The following is an 18,312-nucleotide window of genomic DNA, read 5'->3' as shown; positions in this document are numbered from 1 at the left end:
AAAGGGAATAAAAAGCATAAACCAGAAATTATGGGATGAAATTGGGAGATTAGGAAGTACTGCAGTTATAAAATGATTATATAACCATGAAGGATTTCTACAAAAAACTGGTCTTAAGAGTGGATTGAATTTAAAAAGAAGTATAAAAAAGTTTTTTTCAATGGCAGGAAGATATGAGAAAGGAAGAGAAAGAGAGGTATGGGAAAACATAGAGAAATTTGTAAGAGAATTTAGAGAATAATACAACAGATTAATTTGATATGTAAAAGACACCTATATTTTATATATATAAATATATATATATATATATATATATATATATATATATATATATATATATATATATATATATACACACACACACACTCACACACACAGAGTAAGCGAGAGAAAAATATTACACTTTAGGCATACACATTATTTACAAGTATGAAGGGAGGAGGTATCTGCATATTTGGATAAAACAGTAAAGGAAGACATTAGTATCATATCTTTCAACCTCTTACAGCAAGAAATCTGGAAAAAGACACAAATAATGGGGGGACAATGGCCAAAAAATAGGAACACTTTTTAAATATTGCTCTTGCAAACTTAGAAAGTTGATGGCATAACAGCTATTGCATTAGCATGAATTTTTCTGATTGCTATGAAGTCTGAAACTGAACTACCTGCCATTATTTTCTGACTTTAGCCTCAATAATTTGCCGTTGATTTTCCAGGAAACCATACTGTTATGAGAAACAGACCAAAAATATGAGGTGAAAATCTAAACAGTTGAGGGGTAAGATTAATATAATTACAGAAAATAAACATGTAAAAGGAGAGATAAAAAGAACACAAGAACAAATTATGAATATTTTTGTACAGCTTGTAGAAAATAGGTATAAAAAGAAGAAAGATATGAGAGAACAGAAAGAAAAAAAAAGTTAAGGAAAATTTTGAAAAAAAAACTGCTATTAATCAACTGGATGATATAAGTAAAGGGGAGGATGTGAAAATTATGGTATATGATATTAGCAAGGTATATGATACAGTAGGACACGGCAGTTTCTGGGATGTTATGGAGTAGTACGGAACAGGTAATAAGAGTTAAGAACTCAAGTGCTCTAGGTTGCACTGCATCTGAATTGCTTGTGTGTTTTAGCTACTTTTCTATATATATAGACTTCTCTGTATATGTAGACTAGCTACTTATTCTGCTGTATTACTGCCTCTTAAATCGTTTATCAGTTGTGCACTTGCGTTGCTTCATTTAAAAAGTTTTAAATTGCTAATTTTGTAGAGTTTTAATTGCATTTACTGTTTAGGACTACACATTCAAGTGTGTTAGCCTTTTCTGTGTTTATTTACTGTATTATTGCATTGTTTAGCCTATTTTAACAACAAAAAAAAAAAAATACTATCTTGTTTGCTCGTTTCCCACCTTTCCTAGCCAGTCCATATCCCAGGCTTTGCTTGTCTCAGGACTTTATTTTCTGTGTTCAGAGCTATCCAGACTTTGCTGTGGTAGAGGGAAGTCCTACTACCTACCAGTGGGGCTGGTGAGCATTGTACTGCCTATCTAACACTAGAGGAGTGGTTTCCAGCTCTGAAATTGTAATTTTATTAGCTTTCTTGGGTTGGCTTAAAAAGCATGTGTTTGCACATTTTTCGCATCATGGAGCACTGCGAGGCTACAGTTAAACTATTCCAGGTGCCAGAAAGTCTGCTCTTCAAATTTTCCTTTAGAACTAGCTGATTTCTCGTAGTTGCACTAAAATCTGAACCCGTGACTAGCACTTGTCTAGAATTGCTGGAAAGCACTAGGAAACCTGAAACTGATACAAGCACTCAACATTCCTTGTCAATAAGGAGAAATTAATCGTAGGCACTAAACAGCCTATAACTGCAAAGTACCTTGCAAAGGTAAGGGAAAACAGCTCTTATATTTTACAAAAAAAGCACCTAAATAGGCATTTCCAAGGATCAGCTTCCGGTGATTTCTCCTGTCCACCTGGTGAATCTGGACATACTGGAGCAATGCGGCAACTGCCTCATGTACACAGAAATCCTCTCCTCCTACCACCCAACACTACAACCTGCGAGAGATGCACTTACATAGCCAAACTGGAAGCAAAGCTCTCTCCGGCCAAGATTGTGCTGGACAGTCAAGAGGAGAAGGTTAACACCTGCACTACACCTCACGCAACTCATAGCCCTACAAAACCTACACCATCAACACCCACACATAGCAACACTAAACCCACATATGTGGAGGCCCTTAATATTAACCTGCCCAAGCAACAAGGACCTCCGAAGCTGAAAAACAAACAAACACCAGTCACAATCAAAAGTGACACATAGCTCACAACACCAGTGTGCCACCCAACAACAGCCCCTAAGGCAAGACAATGTACCCAACACTTTAGTCATAGGTGACTCTATAGTCAGGCACACTGATGTCCCACTCAACAGGCTGAACAAGGAGAAAATTACAGTCAGCTGCCTGTCGGGTGCCAGGATCCGCCACATAACGCATGCATTCAAGTCACTCCACAACAAGTACAAATATGACTCTGTCATTGTCCATGTTGCAGTGAATGATTTGAGACGTACCTCCATGGACTACATGAAGAGAGACATGGAAGAGCTCTCGGATGATGTGGCCCAGGCAGGTATGACCCTAGCCCTGAGTAGCATCCTGCCTTCGCCCAGAATGATACCACAGTATAAGGACAAAATGACTGACTTCAACAATTGGCTAATCTTCTGGTGTCATTCAAAGGGGATCCAGTATCTGTCTGCCTGGGAAGACATGATCGACAAACCATGATGCTTTGCCAGAGATGGTCTTCACCTGTCACCCCTGAGATTCAGGTTACTGGCTAAAGCTCTTGCCACCCCTATAGTGCCTTTTTTAGGCAAGGTTCAAAGGATAAAACCACCACCATAACAGATACGAGCATGCAAAATCTGAAGATAATGCTACTCAATGCTAGAAGTCTAAACCTCAAAATGCACTCTCTCGAGGCACTCCTAAAAATGGAGAACATCAATATCTGTGCAGTAACTGAGACCTGGTTCAAGGCTCCAGAGAGCACCCCTGCAATACCAGGCTACAACTCTTACCACACTTTTTGGCCACAAAACCAAGACCAAAACAGTAAAGGTGGAGGAGTGTCCATATTCACCAAGGATATTCACACCTCCAGGCTAGTTGCCCAACACAATGCATCTGAAATTCTCCAGGTGCAGCTAACACTAGGTAAAACTGCAATCCAAACTGTAGCTTGCTACAGATCCCCCACCATGCCCCAAGATTCTCACTACACCTTTCTAAACATACTGGAAAATATTAAGATACAACCAAACACCCTACTACTGGGCGATTTCAACTACCCTGCCAATAACTGGGAAAACTACTCGGGTACCAACTACTTTGCCCAATGGTTCTTGGAATTCATAAATTCCAACGCCCTGGATCAACTAATCCATTGTCCCACCAGGGGACTCAAATATCCTAGACCTGGTCATTACTGACATGGGAGATAGATGCTCCACACCAGTGGTCACCCCCTCATTGGTCAGGTCTGACCATAAGCAAGTCACCCTTGACATCCACATCCCACCACCCCCACCCCCCAATAAGGAAACCTCCTTAAAAAACTCCAAAGCCAACTTCATGCTACTTAAGTCAGAAGTGACAAACTTCATGACACCCATGCAGATGAGATCTGAAAGTTCGACTGCAGAATCCTACACTAAGGCACTGTACGAGCACATCCACTCGTGCATGAATCCTGCCATCCCAAATAGAACCAAGATGCTCTTCTCCAAAAAAAGGAAGGTAATCTGGTGGTCCCCTGCTGTAAACAAACTATACAGCAGAAGGAAGAAACTGTTGCAGAAAAGTGGAAAATCCCAGGATGCAAAAAGCTCCCTCACCAGCCTCAGTAAGAAGCTGAGATCCCTCATAAAATGCTCAAAAGTTAGTTACGAAAATAAAATTGCCAAAGATTCCAAAGGCAACCACAAGGCATTCTATAGTCATGTCAAGAATCTAAATGGCAATGCTCAGATCTGCTCTGAGCTACAACAGAATGGCATTAAATATACTGATCCCAAGGATATTGCCAATATCTTCGCAGATCGATTTAGTGCCAACTTCACCCCCCTCGCACCCCCTAAAGGGCCCATCTCAATACCAAAAGATTGCAAAATTCCAGTAATTACATCTACACAGGTAGAAACCGCACTCTCCAAAGCTAAGAATACAGCATCCATGTGACCAGATGACATCCCAGGCTGTGTACTACATGAACTACAAAATAAACTGGCACCTCACCTAAGTGTCACGTTTAATCATAGCTTCACCTCAGGCTTCGTACCCACTGAGTGGCGCACAGCTACAGTTATCCCAATCCACAAGGAGGGATCCGCCTTGGATCCCGGGAACTACCGTCCCATCAGTCTAATAAGTCTGATCTGCAAGGGCATGGAACGCATTATCATGGAACTTATAAACAAAGACATTGGCAACCTTCAAACACTGGACTCCACCCAGTTTGGGTTTGGGAAGGGCTGATCTTGTTTCCTGAATCTGATTGACTTCTTCAAATCAGTCTCCAGAGCTGTGGACGAGGGTAAGGTGGTCCACACAGCCTATCTGGACCTCGTCAAGGCCTTCAACACCATCCCCCACTCTGGAATCATAGATAAACTTACTAAGCTTGGCATAAATCCCTACGTCACTCGATGGGTTGCCAACTGGCTTACTGACAGAACCCAGACTGTAAAAGTAGCCGACTCCAAATCCAGCTCCACACAAGTGACAAGTGGAGTACCTCAGGGTTCAGCCCTGGGACCACTCTTGTTTGGCATCTACTTCTCTGAAGTACAGGCCAACACTAAGGGTCTCTGGCTAACAAAGTTCACAGATGACTGCAAACTGGGAGCCATTACTGAATCCCCAAATTATGTGGATATTCTACAAAAGGGCCTTACAGAAACAGATGCCTGGTGCCAGAGCCGTGGGTTCAAGCTTAATGCCAAGAAATGTATAGTTATCCCCTTTGGAAAAAAACATGTACCCATGAATTACCACATAGGTGGCAGTGCACTAAACATTGAAAGTGTGATGAGAGACTTAGGGACACAGGTGGACAGTGGTCTCACTTTCGATAACCACATCGCCACAACAGTCAGGAAATCCTTCTATGTGGCACACCTCAGCACTAAGGGCTTTTCACACAGAAAAAAGGAGGTCATTGTCCCACAGTACTCATCCCTCATTAGACCCATTATAGAGTATAATGCCCCATTTGGTATGTACCTCACAAGATATCTGCAACAGCTGGAAAGGCCACAGAAATATCTCACTAAAAGAATCACAGGCCTAAAGCAGATGCTATATGCTGACCATCTAAAAAAACTACAGCTATACTCTGTGGCATATAAGGCCACAGAAATACCTCACTAAAAGAATCACAGGCCTAAAGCAGATGCTATATGCTGACCATCTAAAAAAAAACTCCAGCTATACTCTGTGGCATATCGTCTACTCAGAGGAGATCTCTGCTTAACATACAAGGCCATGTTAAACCCTGAGCTGTTGGACATGCTCCACTTAAAGAAATCCCAATCCCTCAAAGCCACACACTCCAGGGATCTAAACCTTGTCATCACAATGAACGAAATATGCTGGAGGGATAGGTTCCTGACCCAGAGACTCCCCATACTCTAGAATAGACTGCCCATACATGTCAAGCAGAGGGCCTCCTTGGCCCTCTTCAAAAGGAACCTTGATGACTGGATGGGAGATAGGAAATTAACTCTGGGGATCATGTCAGCTGCCCTGCTAGACAGGGGTCCAGAGAAGTAAATATTGTGGGAAGAAATATCCAGGGAATTGTCATGGCTAGGCTTGTATAGGCCCTAGGACCGATAGCCTAGTACCAACCTATGAATCTATGAGCGTATGTCAACATATCAAAATAATAGAGTGACAATGTTACTGAATAGGTGTAAAGAAATACACATGAAGTGTTGTAGAAGACAAGGATGTCCCATCAGTGGAATATTGTTTGCAGTGATAATGAATGTGACAGTGAAGTATATAAAATTAATGATGATACAAAAGAAGATGGTGATTTAAGTAGTTTTTACATATGCAGATGATATAGCAGTAGTTCCTAGGAACAACATATGGATGAAGGACGTATTTGTTTATCTGAATGTACGGTTAAAGGAAATGGAAATGACTTAATAAAGGTAAAAGTAAGTGTTTGGGTGATCTGGTGGAAATTGTGGGAGGTGTATTCTTCAATGAATGAAGTATCTTTGCTAGGGATAAAATTTGGGAAAAAAATATGTAGTTATGATGCAATGGGAGTGCTTGGTAGAGAAAACATATATGTCTTCTGCAGAGGACAACTAGATTAGTATTCATGAAAAAGGTTTATCTGGTAAACTCTTTGTTAAAGGCAAATAGCTTATATGTCAAATGTTTATATGATCCCAGAATTGTGCAACTGGTGTTTTCTTTCATATGAGGTTCAAGATTAAACCAAGGAAAAAAGAGGTGTGTTGTATATGAGTGAAGATGAAGGGTGAGTGGGGTTACTAAATACAGTTGTCTATTCTGTTTCTTTAAACTTGTACAAAATATTACTGTGGTAAAGGAAGGGAATGAGAAATTAACAGAATGAAAAGTTTTAGGATATAATGACAATACGAAAAAGAGAAAAAGAATATGTAAACAAATCAAAAATTATCAAGAAAAAATGCAAACGTGGAAAATAAAAAATGATGTTATAGAGAAAGAAGGATGTGGTATAATAATGTGAAGAAACAATATTACAATGTAAATCCATTGGAAAATTTACCAAAAGAAATGTTTTCTTCACACAGCATTTTCCAGAGTTTCATCACTCTTCTACCTTTCAAAAAATATACTCTGTTGACCAAAGGATGACACACTCAGGAGTGCAGCACCCTTATGCTGCACTGTAGATGAAACATCATAATCATCTAAATCCATGCTAAAAATTAGCAGACGACATGATTCAAAACATTAATGCAAGGAAAAAGTGGTGTGCCAAGACAGTAAAGTGTCAGGATTTCCTATGGAAACCTATGACAACTTATCAGTAAAGGGGAATATGCCATATAAAAAAAAAGTTGAAAGAGAGTGTGTTTATTCTGTGTGGAGGGGAGAAACAGAGCATTTTTTAATGTAAGAGAGTGGTGAAACTCTGGAAAACGTTGTGCAAAGAAATCATTTTTGAGAATATTAATGACAATAAAGATATGAATATGATTATGTGTGGATATTATAATAAGAAAATATGTGAGAAGGGAAGATAAGAATTTATTTTATAAATATGGGTTATTTGGAAAGAAAGACTGAATGCAATTTGTTTAATGGGAGGGATTATGGTTGTGAATAAAGAAGTGGTGGAAGAATAGAAAATGAGGGTACTATAAGAAAAATGATAAATATTAAAAAAATAAAGAAATAGTATATGTATGTGCCTGTAAATATTTATTATTTTGTAAATATGTAATTTTTTTCTTTTCATGTTTTGTTAAATAAAAGACCCCTACTCTTTTTGATAGGTGCTCTGGGATCCTTTACATCCTCCTGAGCTACCACCAACTCAAGCAGATGGGGACTCCGTTTAACGTTTCAGCCAAAGGATGACAACTCAGAAGTGCAGCACTCCCCTTATGCTGCACTGCATTTTCAGCAATCCATATACCCGGTGTGGAAATAGAACCCACAGACATCTGCTCCAAAGGTGTGTTCTACCTTTTGCGGCACAGACAACCTTTGATAAAAACTTCTCTTATTCCTTACGTTGCCCCTTTCACCTTAGTTTTCAATGTCCTACCCTACAACAATTTAGTAGTTCTTCCTTAGTGTCTCTCTCTATGTATAAATAAGCCTTTGTTTCCCTTTTTTTGTATGTCTGCAGCCAGCTTCCTTTTAAAATGTCTTGGAGGCTCTGGCCTACTTTATTATTCCTTTTACCATGCTTCCCCTCTGCCCACTTCCTACCGTCTCCTTCCTTCTATTCTGTGTGTTTTGCACAACTTGTCGGTATCACATCAAACACAAATACTAATTCTCTCTTCTTTCTCAATGTTTGCCTTTTCTTTTAACCCATGACAGTATGTCTTGTGTGTTCTATTCTGCACACATTCTGACAGACTGCACACATGTTCAGTTTGCCTCATCTTTGGTCATCTCCCCAGCTCAGAATAATACAGTCCTCTAAAAGCCTATAACATCACCTTTGTTTTTGTCTTCTAGCTCCCAGTCTAGACCAAGCAGTAGTATGCTCACTGCTGACTAATGGAGCCTTCATCTAGGTATGTCTAACTCACTATGCACTGGATAGGGCCTTATTAAGGATTTTGCCCTTTCTTGTGCAGTACTGCAACATATTATGAAACCCTTCATTCTCTAAGACCTTAATCCCTTTCTACTCACTCGCTGATCTACTCAAAATTTACCAGTCTATCCCTGGAAGGCTTATATACCCTATTAATGTAACTCTCTTCCTTATATCCTACTTGTTTGTGTTTCTCCTCAACTTCATTAATTAAAGAAGACAAATTCAAACACATCAGTACTGAGAAACATGTCTGTAAAAATCTAGCAGTCATAATATAAAACAGCCTGTGATGGTAACCATTTGAAATTTCAGGACCGGCTTCAAAGAATCCTGAAATACAGAGACTGAATGGCCAAAAAAGCAGATTTGCATGCACCAAGTCCGAGATACAATGATCTTAGACTTGTATATTAGGTTGGGAAGGTATGGTGGGGGCAGTGGTGGGGGCAGCCTGCCCCTCTCCCTTTACAAAAAACAAGTTTAAAGAAGAAGAGCAGTGTTCAATATTTGTTCTTTTGTATTTTCTGTCCTTTTTATTTTCAGTGTATCGGCACTCAGCATTACAAGTGCCGACCTTTCGATAGGAGATTCTTATGACACTTATAATACAAGTTTGAATTGGAAGAATTCAGCTGCTCAAATAAATAAGAATGTTTCAGCACTATTTCAACAGAAGACATTAAAGGCAATATCTGACAGGGAAACACAGAGCTATATAAAATTAATATGTGTATGCCCATACATGCATTTACGAAGGCATGCATAATTATGAAGATATTTATTTAATTTATTTACACTTTGTTGACCAGTATGTCTCAACTAGGTTAGTGGCCTCTTTTCAGGGGACACTCAAAGTGATAGTCATACTGACTACAGGAAATGTGGCTAGAAACTAACCATACTTGAAAACTGCATGAGTCTCTCTCATTCCTGGCTCATCAGAAGTGGGGAGGAGAAGTACTAGAGTAAAGGCAGCAGAGACTGGTGACGAGGACAAGACTGAGAAGGAGAAAGAATTGGAATATCATGGTATGGATTCAGAGTTGCTTTTTCAGCAATGATTATTTGGAGACAGTGAGACACTGATCAGAGGAGGTGGTGGAGGAAGTAATTATTACAACTCTCTAGTAAGGAGGGTTGTGGGATGGAGTACTGAAGGAAATGCTGTTTCAGACAGAACTGGAAGATGGCTGAAGAGTATCATGGGGAGAAATAATGGACAGAGTGCAGAAGGCAAATGGAGAAGGGACGAAGAATTAGCTAGAGAAGGAAAAAGAAAGGGGCGTATTTATTGTTACAGTAAAAGGTTTATACCCTGACAGAACTGATTTCCAGTCATTGTTCTTTAACCATGCTTCGCAAGCAGTAACATCAATCATGTGTAAACGTGGCAAATTTTCCATTAAAAACTTTATTACTAATGCTCCGAGCATTAACAACCATTAGAGGTGCATAAAATGTTGCTATCTGTGAACTGTTAACATTTTTGATCTGGCAAATATCCTGCCCAGTGTTTGTCAAATATTGCAAAATATCTGCTGCAAAAATTCTCTTCCCCGATCTTGACAAATGCATGCCATCCTGTCTAACCACGTGTGTGCCCAAAACTAGGCTTGGAAGCTCTACACATTTCCATTTTTTAAAACGGGACATTTTTTCCACGTAGGTATTTACCCAAAAACAATCTTTTCATTCACGGTGACCTGACTATCCTTTCTATATGTATTTGTGAAAAATATGTCCCAACACCAGTACAAGCTATACTATCTAGGAGGGCTGTAACAAAAGAAATCTTTTAAGTAATTGAAACCATATGTGATAATGAAAATAGAATTAAGGTACATGATTTTAATTGTGATATTGGAAAAAAATGGAAAAATATGTAACATGAAAAAATAAGAGAATTTATGAAAGTAGGGGCATTAAAATTAGGTACAGAAATAATTAACACCTATACAGGAAACATACAGACTGAGACAGACTTTATGTTATTTTCAGAGTATTTTGAGGAAATCAGAGAAGGAAAGACGAAAGCACTTGTTTTCGGTCCATGAGATGATTTGGGCAAAAAAATGAATAAACAGGTGATTAAGATAAGATGATAAGACTGGAAAAGGGATAAAAATAAAATCGAATACTTATAACAAAAGAATTAGAAGAGAAGACCAAGTGTCTATGAAAACATCATATGACTACAAGATTTATGTATAAGAATAGTTGAAACGGTGGATAAAATACATAAAAAAAGATTAAAAAATAATATGAAAAAGTAAAAATAAATTATTTCAAAAAAATAATAAGTATGAGAAATTAACAAGAGAAATAATGTAGTTTAAAAAAAGAGAAAGAGAACTGTATGAGCAAAGCAAAATGAGAATGGAGAATTTAAGGAAAAAACTATAAAGGTACCAAAGATTTTTTTTTTTATGAAACAAGTTGAAAAGCAAAACATAACAGAAAAAGTTTTGACAAAGGAAGGGAAATGGTACATGAACAGGAAAAAATGAACAAGTAATTTTTTTTCCAAAGAATTATGTGGAAGGGCAAAAATAGAAGGTCAGATGGAAAAAAGACCATCAAAAGCACAGCATGAATTAAGAGGAGATACAATTTAGAAAAAGTAGAAAATACTTGGAAAGGTAAATGAAAATTCATTACCAGGGCTAGACAGAATACATTGCATTTTTTATACAAATATGAATGAAAAATAGAAAAAAAAATTCATAAAAGCAATGAATCAATGGAAAATAAAGGTTTAACTGAAGAAAGTATAACTGAAGGTGTGTTAACACTGACTTACTACAAAGGGGATAAAGAAAGTTAGAGTAAGTGCAATCCAATTACTTTAATGAATACAGACTGTAAGATATTAAAAAAACAGTACAGGCAAGGCTAGAAAAAGTGATGAAAAAAATTGAGGGATGAGATATTTGGGATTAAAGGAAAGCAGGTTGGAGATGTTAAAACAGTATATCAGAAAGGAGAAGAGGAAGAAGTGTAGAAGATAGGGTGTGAAGGGAATGATGGACAGAAAATGTATGATACTATTTCGAAAGTACAGTAAAATCATGCCTTACCAGTAGATGTCCTTCTCTTCACTGCTGCAGTATTCTTAACCTTAGGGATCTCCTACCAAGGATAGCCCAACATCTGGCCAGTACACCAAAGTCTTTAGATCTTAAATGCACAGTACATCACACTTATGCTCCCAGTACATAATGCTGGGCATAAAGGTGACATATGGATACAGATACCCAGAACTGAATTGTCCTGGTGCAGAATAGCCACCTTAGGACAAAGGAGGCTATGCACATCCAGAAAGAGAAAATGCAGAAGGAAAATGGGAGGATCTCTGCCCGGAGGGCAACCAAATCAAAGTCCAAAAGAAAAAGGATGGAGGGAGGGAGGGTTCACCTACTGCAAAAGTGAAGAGAAGGACATCTACAGTTATGATATGAATCTACACAACTGGACTATGTCTAGCTGTATCACTGTTGCAGTATTCTTAACCTTAGAGCATAAAAGCTCAAGAAAAGGAGTGGAAGTGGAAGGCTGGGAACAGCCCTCAACAAACCCATGCAGGATGGCTCTAGCAAAACCTGCTCCGGGCCCTAGAAACCATATCCAGTTTAGAACACTTAGTAAAGGCATGCACTGAAGACCAAGTAGGAGCTTCAAGAATGGAATTGATGTCCACATCACTGAAGAAAGCACCAGAAGAGGCAACAGCCCTAGTGTAATGAGATCTAACAGAAGTAGAAAGACAGTTACCATGAAAAGAACATCAAAAGGAAATGGCCTTATATATATATCCAGGAGGAGATGTCCTGGTAGGAAAAGAAACAAAAAGCTGGCCAGATGTATGAATGGCCTTAGTTTTACCCAAATAACACCTGAGCTGTCCGTGCAAATCCAAGGTAAACAAGACCCTCTCACTAGCAGACTGAGGGGAAGGAAACAAGGAAGGGAGTGGTACTGTTTGATTCCAGGACACTCATTAACAGCCTTGAGCATAAAAGAAGGATTAGTATGAAGAGACACCCTGTCCCTGTGAAAAATCAAAAAAGGAGGAAAATCCATAAGGGCCGGAATCTCAGAAACCCTCCAAGAAGAAGTAACAGCAAGGAACAAGACTGTCTTCCAGGTACAATGCTGCAGAGAAGCTGAAACTGCAGGCTCATAAGTAGTGTGGGTCATTTTTTTACAAAACAAAATTAAGGTTCCAAGGATGAGGAATAGGATTCCTTGGGGGCCCAAGATGCAGTATGCCTTTAAGAAACTGTGTACCTGAAACTGAAAAGCCAAGGAAGATTCAAGGGCAGACAGACAGAAATAGCTGAAAATGGACCTTTAAATAAGAATAGGCCAAGCCAGATTGGATCAACTCACACAAATAGGAGAGAACCAGGGGAACACCCACTGAAAAGAGGTTCTGGTTATGAGCATGGCACCATACAGAAAATCTTTTCAATTTGGACATTTAAGACTATTTGGTTGCAGGTTTACTTTCTTCCTCTAAAACCCTGAGCACATCCTCAGACAAAAAGGTGCCTAAAAGGGATCAAAACCCTATCATCCACAGTGTCACATGAAGAGTGGACAAGTGAGGATGGATGAATGACCCCCTTGTCCTGTGTGACCAGTTCCAACTAGAGAGGTAACTTGTGGTGACTGCCCCTGCCCGGATGCATTAAGAGGGGGAACCACTGATGTCTTGGCCAAAAAGGAATCACTAGCAAAATTTTTGGGGAGTCCAACTGAGTCTTCTACAGGACTCTTGCAAGAATAAGCAGAGGGAAGGCATAGAGAAACATCCCCTACCAAGAAAAAGAAAGGGCATCTGTCTTTCACGCTAGATGGTATGGCACTATGGAACAGAAGAGAGGAAGCTGTATGTTCAGAGGAGAGGCAAAAAGGTCTACTTGAGGAATACCCCACTGATGGACTATGTCCAGAAACACATCTGTGTGAAGCATCCATTCATGACCCTGTGTTTTGGACCTGCTCAACAATTCTGCCACTAGACTGTGCTCTGAAGGAATATATCTTGTCTGAAGAGTTGGTTGATACCGGATAGCAAGATCCTACCGGATGGCAAGATCCCAGGCCTGAAGAGTCAGCCTGAAAAGAAAGCATGCCTCTGTGCCCTCCTGCTTGCTGATGTACCACATCACTGTGGTGCTGTCCATGTATACCTTCAGGGGGTCTGGGGAGATCATGGGGTGAAAAGCCGAAGGACCAGAAATCAGAGCTTTCACTTCTTTGATGTTAATATGGCCTGACTTCTGATTGGAGGGGGGGGCACAGAGATCGTGGACTTTTATGTGACCACAGGAAGTCTCCCCATCCCATGTCTGAGACATCAGTGAAGAGTTTTTGAGAAGGAACCATAAGTTGAAAGGGCAGGCCAGGGTTGAAGGCAAGTTGCTGAATCCAACACTCAAGCTCTCTCTTCAGATAAGGAAGGAGAGACATGCTGAAATCCAGAGGGTGGCAACACTGAAGTCAAACTGACTTGAGGTACCATTGAAACTTTCACATATGCAGACTGGCAAGATGAATCCTAGGGCCAGAAGAACTCTCTGATTGAAATGACAAGCAGAAGAAGTGACTGAAAGAAAACTGTCAAGGATAAAAGCTTTGGAGGTGGAAGAAAAGACGACAATGGCCCTGTCTGAATCTTGCAGCCCACATAGACATGATCCTGAAATCGAGTCACAAAACACTTTTGGTTGCTGACAGTGAATCCCAAACTTTAAAGGACAGATACAGTGAATTCCAGAGCCTGTAACAGGGAACAGGCAGATGGAGCCCAAATCAACAGGTTGCTTAAATAAAGAAAAATTGGAATGCCTTGGAACCTGCAAAAGCAATCACAGGAACTAGGAATTTTGTGAATATCCTTGGGGCAACTGAGAGGCCAAAGGGCAAAGCAGTGAAGTGAAAATGAGAAGAAGAAACAGAGAAACAGAAAAACTTCCAGGGTAAATAGGATCCTTCAGATCTAAAGGCACCAAAAAAGCTTGGGGTATTAAAATAGGAAAACATTGTTTGAAGACTAAGCATTCAAAAAGAAGGAACTGTGAGAAAGGTGTTGAGCAAGGAGAGATCCAGAATAGGTCTCCAGTTGCTCTCCTTTCCAGGAGCCAGGAACATCCTGGAGTACAATTCCTTTCCTACTTGTGATGGAGGGACAGGTTGAATAGTTCCCTGGTCCACCAGGGACCTAAGGACCTCTGAGAACTGAATAAGTTGTTCCAGAATAGACTGGGGAATCCCTGAAAAAGGAGGGAGAAACTTCTACACCATGAAGTAACCCTGACAGATGACAAATAGAAACAAAGAATACAAAGCAACTGCCACCTCAAGACATAAGACATGCAACACATAGTTCTCAAAGTCAGTGTGCTAAACAGTCACAGCCCTTAAGGCCAAACACAATGCCAGACACACTTGTTATAGGTGACTCCATAGTCAGACACACTGACGTCCCTCTCACCAGACTGAACAAGGAAAAGATCACAGTTAGCTGCCTGTCAGGTGCTAGAATCCGCCACATAACACAAGCACTCAGGTCACTCCACAGCAAGTACAAGTATGACTCAGTCATTGTCCATGCCTGTGTGAACGACCTGAGATTACCCTCCTGGACTACATGAAAAGAGACATAGAGGAGCTCTCAGATTATGTAGCCCAGGCGGTATGACCCTGAGCAGTATCCTACCCTCACCAAGAATGATGCCACAATACAGAGACAAAATGATCAGCTTTAATAATTGGCTTAATTACTGGTGTCATTCTAAGGGGATCCAATGTCTGTCTGCCTGGGATGACATGCTTGACAAGCCACGCTATGGCTTGCACCTGTCACCCTGGGCTTCTGGATATTGGCAAAGGCTCTTGCCACCCCCATAGTGCCTTTAGGCAAGGCTCAAATGATAAACCTATAGAAAACAAAATGGAGAAAACTAAGGGTAATACTGCTCAGTGCCAGAAGTCTAAACCTCAAGATGCCCTCCTCAGTATGGAGAACATCGATGTTTGTGCTGTGACTGAAACCTGGTTCAAGGCTCTGAGAGCACCCCAGCACTATCAGGTTATACCTCATATCATGGCCCCAAAATGCGGACCGAACAAGAAAAGGAGGGTGGGTATCCATATTCATAAAGGATACCCACACCTCCAGGTTAGTGGCAATGCACGAAGCATCGGAGACCATCCAGGTGCAATTAACCATAGGTAAAACTGCCCTACAGTTTGTAACATGCTACAGACCATCTTCTCAAACTCAGGAAACCCACACAGCCTTCCTGAAGACACTGGAGAGTATAAATGTCTCTCCAAACACCATCATATTGGGTGACTTCAACTACCCAAACATAGACTGGGAACATTACTCAAGCCCCAACACCCTAGCCCAAAGGTTCCTTGAGTTCATAAACTCAAATGCTATGGAACAACTAGTCACCATTCCCACAAGAGGAGAAAATATACTAGACCTGATCATCACAAACATGGGGACAAAATGCTGCACACCGGAAGTATATTCCTCATTGGTGAGATCAGACCATAAATTAATCTCACTGGAGATCCACATCCCGCCCCCACCCCAGCAAAAAGACCACAGTGAAGAACTTCTCAAAAGCAAACTTCACACTTCTTAAGACTGAGTGGTATCCTTCAAGGCCCCCGAGCCAGTGGAAACCACAACCCACGCTGCTGAAACCCTTACAAATGCCTTCTACAAGCACCTCCAGGAATGTATGGATCAAGCAATCCCTAATAAAATCAAGACCCTTCCACCAAAGGCAGGCGCCTGGTCTGGTGGACTCCAGCCATAAACAAACTCTACAACAAGAGGAAAGCTACTACAGAGCAAAATCCTTAAATGGAAGGCATCTCTGATCAATACTAGCAAAAAACTACGATCACTCATAAAATCATCCAAGGCCAACTTTGAGAGAAAAATCGCTAATGACAAAAGACAATCATAAAGCCTTCTTTAGCTATGTTAGAAACCTGGGTGGAACTCCCAGATATGCTCAGAATTAGTCCAAAATGATAAAAAATCACTGAACCCACAGACATTGCCAGCATACTGGCAGACAGGTTCAGTGCAATTCTCCCTCCCTCCCCCAAAAGGAGAAATATCTATCCCACCAGAGTCTAGCCTCCCAAACATCTCAGATGCCCAGGTGAGAGCTGCTCTCTCTAAAGCAAAAAACACAGCATCAATGGGACCGGACGGTGTCCCCGGATGTGTGCTACGAACTCAATGAGGAACTAAACCCACACATAAGGCTGCTGTTTAATCTTAGCCTTACTACAGGATCCAAAGAATGGCGCGGCAACTGTGGTCCCACTCCACAAAGGTGGACCCTGGAAATTACCACCCCATAAGCTTGACGAGCCTTGTCTGCAAAGCTATGGAGAGGATCATAATGGAACTCATAAATAAAGACATTGGGGACCTACAGACACTGGATCCTACCCAATTTGGCTTTGTCAAGGGCAGATCCTGCCTCTTGAACTTGGTCGACTTTTTCAAACAGTCACTAAGGCCATTGATGAGGGTAAGGCAGTTCACACATCCTACCTTGACCTAGCAAAGCGTTGACACAATACCGGGCATCATAGAAAAGCTCACCAGCTTAGATGTAAACCCATATGTCACAAGATGGGTTGCAAACTGGCTCAAGGACAGAACACACAGGGTTAGAGTTGCTGGTGCCATGTCAGACTCTAAGCCGGTCACGTGCGGTGTCCCACAGGGCTCAGTCCTGGGCCCCCTCTTGTTCGGCATTTATTTTTCTGAAGCGCAGGCAAACATAGGGGGATTGTGGTTGACAAAATTTGCAGATGACTGCAAACTGGGCACCATAATTGACACTCCATTAGACACAGACATCCTCCAGAAAGGTCTCATAGAAATGGATAACTGGTGCCAGATCCATGGCCTTAAGCTAAATGCCAAAAAATGTATAGTCATACCCTTTGGGAAAAACAAGGTAACCCCTAATTACCACATAGGTGGTAATCCATTAAACACGGAAGAAGTTATCAGGGACCTGGGGACCCAAGTTGACAGTAACCTCTCTTTTGACACTCACATTGCCAAAGTGGTTAGGAAGACCTTCTACATTGCCCACCTGATCATGAAGGGATTCACATCCAGATCAGGAGAGGTCATTGTACCCTGTACTCTTCACTTATCAGACCAATGATTGAGTACAATGCCCCATTGGAATGTACCTTACCCGACACCTGCAGCAGTTGGAAAGACCCCAAAAGTTCCTCACCAAAAGGATAAAGGGGCTCAAACATATGTCATACGATGCCCGACTGAAGAAACTCCAGCTCTATTCAGTCGCATACCGTCTGCTCAGAGGTGATCTGTGCCTGACATACAAGGCCATGTCCAACCCGGAATTAATGGACATGCTCCACCTCAAAAATCCAAATCCACCAGAGCCATGAGAGCAAGAGACTTAAACCTCAACACGGATATAAATAGGACGTGCTGGAGGGACAGATTCATCACCCAGAGACTCCCTACACTATGGAACAGAATCCCAGTCCATGTGAGGCAGAGCCCCTCACTGACTCTGTTCAAGAGAAATCTTGATGAGTGGATGGGAGATCGTAGGTTTACCCCGGGAATCATCTCTGTATCACTGCTGGACAAAGGCACAGCAAATTAATGGGTATAGTATTCTCATCCTAAGGGGTGGTGAAAGCCACACACACTCTGGCTAGGCTTATAAATGCCCTAGGGCAGATAGCCTAGTATGAACCTATGAACCTATGAACCTATGAAGAAAGTGATAAGATTCTGATTTGGAAGACAAAGCGAGAGATAAAGAGACAAGGGGACCTGTCCGAGGGGTGGGGTTGGGGTATGTCAAAAAGAAGCAGGCTTGTCAGATAAAAGGCG

The 18,312-nt window shown here is 40.9% G+C and overlaps 1 long non-coding RNA gene across 1 annotated transcript in view; it reads right to left on the bottom strand.

Annotated features, from left to right (window-relative positions):
• The window catches only part of LOC122810932, a 73,297-nt gene that overhangs the window by 38,273 nt on the left and 16,712 nt on the right, over positions 1-18,312 (bottom strand). Inside the window, exon 2 of the long non-coding RNA XR_006366158.1 lies at positions 13,001-13,003. This is a non-coding gene — a long non-coding RNA (uncharacterized LOC122810932). The remainder of the gene's footprint in view (positions 1-13,000; positions 13,004-18,312) is intronic.

This window comes from Protopterus annectens, chromosome 9.part0 (assembly GCF_019279795.1).
Source record: "Protopterus annectens isolate FY-2018-M chromosome 9.part0, PAN1.0, whole genome shotgun sequence".
Classification (NCBI taxonomy): domain Eukaryota; kingdom Metazoa; phylum Chordata; order Ceratodontiformes; family Protopteridae; genus Protopterus; species Protopterus annectens.
This window is presented reverse-complemented; position numbering and strand designations above follow the sequence as displayed.